This window comes from Lactuca serriola, chromosome 6, assembly GCF_051521515.1.
Source record: "Lactuca serriola cultivar US96UC23 chromosome 6, Lser_US96UC23_V15, whole genome shotgun sequence".
NCBI classification, from domain to species: domain Eukaryota; kingdom Viridiplantae; phylum Streptophyta; class Magnoliopsida; order Asterales; family Asteraceae; genus Lactuca; species Lactuca serriola.
This window is the reverse complement of record NC_136413.1, coordinates 155215297-155220099: the sequence shown is the minus strand read 5'-3', so window position 1 is coordinate 155220099 and position 4803 is coordinate 155215297. Positions and strand designations below refer to the sequence as shown.

The 4803-nt window shown below is 40.8% G+C and overlaps 1 long non-coding RNA gene across 1 annotated transcript; it reads right to left on the bottom strand.

Moving 5' to 3' along the window:
• Positions 1–2766: 2766 nt before the first annotated feature.
• Positions 2767–4096, bottom strand: LOC145056628 (uncharacterized). Its single transcript, XR_013685840.1, has 3 exons — positions 3934–4096; positions 3510–3578; positions 2767–2898 (listed from the first exon to the last, which is right to left on the bottom strand). It is a non-coding gene; the product is annotated as an uncharacterized LOC145056628 (long non-coding RNA).
• Positions 4097–4803: the final 707 nt, after the last annotated feature.

Genomic DNA, 4803 nt, shown 5'->3' with positions numbered 1-4803 from the left:
TATCGAGGAATGGTTTACAAACCCTATTCATCAAATCCATGAATGCTGCGGGAGCATTGGTTAGCCCGAATGACATAACCAAGAACTCGTAGTGTCCATATCTCGTTCTGAATGTAGTCTTCTCAATATCCTGCTTTCTCACCTTTAGCTGATGATATCCTGACCTAAGATCGATCTTTGAGAAGTAGCTCGAACCTTGCAGTTGATCGAATAGGTCATCAATCCTCGGCAATGGATACTTGTTCTTCATCGTTGCCTTATTTAGCTCTCGGTAGTCTATACACATTCTCATACTTCCGTCCTTCTTCTTCACGAATAACACCGGAGCTCCCCAGGGTGATGAACTAGGTCGAATAAAACCGTTGTCCAACAGCTCCTGAAGTTGCGTCATGAGCTCCTTCATCTCCGTCGGTGCTAATCGGTAAGGTGCCTTTGCTATCAGTGTTGTTCCTGGTAACAAGTCTATACGAAACTCCACTTGCCTATCAGGTGGTAATCCGGGAAGATCTTCGGGAAAGACTTCCGGATAATCACACACAACCGGTATATTCTGCACCTCTTTCTTCTCCTTCTTGGCATCGATTACGAATGCCAAGTATGATGCACATCCTTTGGACAAACATTTCCTGGCTTTCATCAGGGAGATGATTCCAGAATTCACTCTGCGTTTGTCCCCATACACCATAAATGATTCTTTTCCGGGTGGGTTTACCTTTACTATCTTCTTTCGGCATTGAATCTCAGCATCGTTGGCGCTAAGCCAATCCATACCCAAAACGATGTCGAAACCGTTTAACTCTATGGGTAATAGCTCTTCGTGGAATTCGTTTCCGTTTAGGTCAATGACGATGTTCCTAATACGATTACTAACAGGTACGAATTTGCCACTGGCAACTTCTACAATCAGGGTATTATCTAGTTTTTCTACAGGCAATGCTAATTTCCCACCAAATTTATGCGATACAAAGGAGTAGTTGGCTCCGGAATCAAATAGTATATTTGCAGGCAAACCATTTACAAGAAAGGTACCTGAAGCGACGTCTGCTGCCTCCTTTGCAGCCTCGAGCGTCATCTGGAAGGCTCTCGCCTTCGGCTTCGGTGGTATGTTGGGTCTTCCTATCTCCTTCTTCTTCGGGCAGTCCTTCAAAATGTGCCCTTCTTCATTGCACCCATAACAGGCTTTCTGGTTGAGGTTGCATTCATTGGCGTAGTGCCCAGGCTTTCCGCACTTGTAACAAGTGACCCCTCCGTCACACTTCCCAGAGTGCTTCTTCTTGCACTTGTCACACCACTTCGCTTCTGATCCTCCTCCCCTCGAACTAGACTTCGAGAATCTACTCTTCTTGTTGGACTTCGAGGATCCATTGAACTTCCGTTTCTCACCAACCTCAGCCCTCTCCAGACCTCTTTCCTTTTGTTGGGCCTCCACGTTCTTAGCTGCTCGAACAGCTGATTTCAGAGTGGTTGCCATCTTGACTGTTGGGCCAAAGTCAGCCGGCAGTCCGTTTGCGAATTTCTCATTTTTGGAAAGTTCGGTTGGCACTAGGTATGGAAACAACTTCATCTTTTCCGTAAATGCAGCAGCATAGTCATCGATGCTCATTCTCCCCTTCTTCAAATTTTGGAACTCATTGTTCAGATCAATCAGGTCTATCTCTGAACAGTACTGCGCCTTCAGTTGTTCCAAGAACTCATCCCATGACATTTTCAGAGCTTCTCCCCGTGGCATTGTATCTGCCAATAGCTTCCACCAGCTCAAGACTCCAGTTTTCAATTTTCTCACAGCGAAGACAGTCTTCTGCTTCTCGCTGCAGTCGTAGCTCTCAAACACCATCTCCATCTCGGATATCCAGTCCATAATCTCAATAGGCTTTGGGCTTCCTGAGAGACTTGGTGGTTTCGCACCCAAGAAATTTTTGTACATCCACCCATCCTTGTTGTTTCTCCCTTCTGGGCCATCCTTTCGCTCACCTTGAGTCCCTACTTGACTCACTTGGCGGCTATAGTTCCCTTCCTCAGATGGCTCGGGAACTGGCTCCGTCGGTTCAACATGTATGGTAGGTTCGTCCCTATTTTCGTGGAGCATCCATCTCATTTCTTCCCTTTGTTCAGCTAGCATAGCCTGAATCATGGCTTGAACTCCAGCCATGGTGACTGGCTCAGGTGCAACTTCTTCAACAACAGGTATTTGCTGAACCACTGGGGGTTGGTTCCTACCTCCATTTGTGTTCACGTTTCCGCTACGGGTCCTTGCCATCTTGATCTATACACCGAATAAGGTGAATTTAGATCTTTATTTAGGATAGACGTTTTAAATCGTCCTTATCACTCCGAAACGTTTACATGCTAGTTCTAATATCGTAGTCGTACGTTTAGAATCCTAAACACATAAGGTTTCCAGATCCGGTCGGCAACAGACCATAGATCCGAACAATTAACAACATATTATGCACAAAGCATTTAGCACATAAAAGCATTTTAGGCACAATTCCTAAAATAAGCTAGTGCTCACACCTCACAATCATCGCTTAGCATTCTAAGTTTAAGTCTAGAAATCCTACAAATTCCTAGTTCGCTTAAACTAATACTCTGATACCAACTGTGACATCCCCAAAATCACGGCCATAAAAGACCGGTTTGTTTATGCTTTGTTTAAAAATCAGAGTTACATTTTAAATGAAAGTGTTGCGGAATTTGTCCCAAAACAAAAATATGATAAAGATTTATCAAAAGCATTTCCATAGAAATGTATTTCATTAAAAGACTCGGGATGTCATGTTTGTACAGATCAAAAGCATAAACAGTACAATATAAGCCTTACTACATTATTTCATATCTACAGGCCTATATTCGTAATCCCTCGTCCAAAACATCACACCTATGCTCATGCGCCACTACCTGTAATACATAAAACTGAGTGGGTCAGGCTTGGGAGCCTGGTGAGCACATAGGGTTTTCAACCCACAATAAATAAGTTTATTAATTTCATCGATCAACAATAACCCGATTACCCGTTCCCGTTATCCTCACTTTACGTCCCTAAACACTTATCATAAGGGACCTAGCCTAAGGATCATCATCGGGACGGACACTACTGCTAAGGGGATTCCTCAGCAATAAATGTCCTAAAGGCAACCATGTGGGGGATGGAGTACACCGGTGAACATATCGTTCACAAACACCTACAGGTTGCGAGCTTGCTAGTGTTCCACTGGACTGTCTAGAAGAGTCCGTGGTCGTCATCCATACTCCGCTAGATGACAGAATCAACAACATCAACATCGATGCCTCTCATCATTTTATCACACATCACCTATTGCATCTACCCATGTTTTACCCCAACATTTTCGTAGATATAAAATACGTATACAGTTTAAATCATTGAAAACATGTATAACAACGTTCATCTAGCATAGATAGCAAGTATTCAGATAATATGCACACATAGCACGTAATTTATATAAAATACTTCATATCTATGTGTAAGTTGAAAGTAACTATGCACTCACTTGTTAAGGTGATGATTCCAAAATCGGGCAGCGCTTGCTTCTAACGATTCTATTTTCCTTCGACGAAACCTAGCATTATTATCGCTAAATTTTAGTCTAATATTTACCGTGACCAACTATTAGTCTTAGTATTATTATTATTATATAAGCGTTAAACAATATTTTCCAACCACTATGTACAGACAGGGGCCAGACATAAAACACCGGAGGGCAGGACCATTTTGGCATATAGCACTTCTGAAATCCAACAACCGTATGCGGCCATTTAAACCAGATTCCCCGTACCGCGAGTAGTTAAAAAAAATATTATAACGACACTTATATAAGTTATAATAATAGCTCAAATATTTATTATAAGTTCATAATAACAATACTAATTTTAAATATAAGCTATATTAAAATAAGGTAAGCATAACTTACTTACAAGGGGGTTTTAGCTAGGAGTCGGGCTCTGCAGGGGCAGAACTTCATCGCTGAATCTTTCTAAGAAAGATTCGTGCAGCGCTTCAGCGCTCACCTTACTATACTAAGCTACAGAAAGAGAAGTCGAATCACGAGGGACCGAAATGCTCGGGGGATAAGGAGAGAAAGACTCTTGAATCAAGAGAATGGTGCAAGAAATATGAGAGCCCAAGGCTCTTATTTATACTAATTGAATTTTCAAAAACTACCCTCCATAATTACTTAATGACCTTTTAGTTATATAAACAACTAAACACCCCTCTATAATACTATTATAAATGGATTTAATGATATTTGTACTAAACTAATGTCGAAAGAACTCAACATTAGTCTTATAATGACCGCATCGTTGATACCTTTCTAATGATATATACATATGTATATATATATATATATATATATATATATATATATATATATATGTACGTATACATGATTTATACTTTATTTTAATACGTAAATATGCTATTATAATTTGTAACTCGTTCATACGAACTCCGTTTTTGAAGTTCTTTATATCCACGCGTAGGTGAAGACGTACTCTACAACTTTCGTTTAGACTCCGTTGGCTAATTTTGACTTTATTTTTAAAGTTATATTTTTAACAAGCCGGGACATGATTGATCTGTTTAAAATCTCATAACTTCTTCATACGAAGTCAGATTTGGGCGTTCTTTTTATCGATGTTCTTAGTTTAACATATTCTACGAATTTCGTTTAGATCACTAAGGCTAAATCTCGCTCTATCGTAAATTCACTATTCACGCTTCCCGGTATCGTGCCGGTTCTGTCGTGAAACTTCGACGGGTCATAACTTCTTCGTTATAACTCG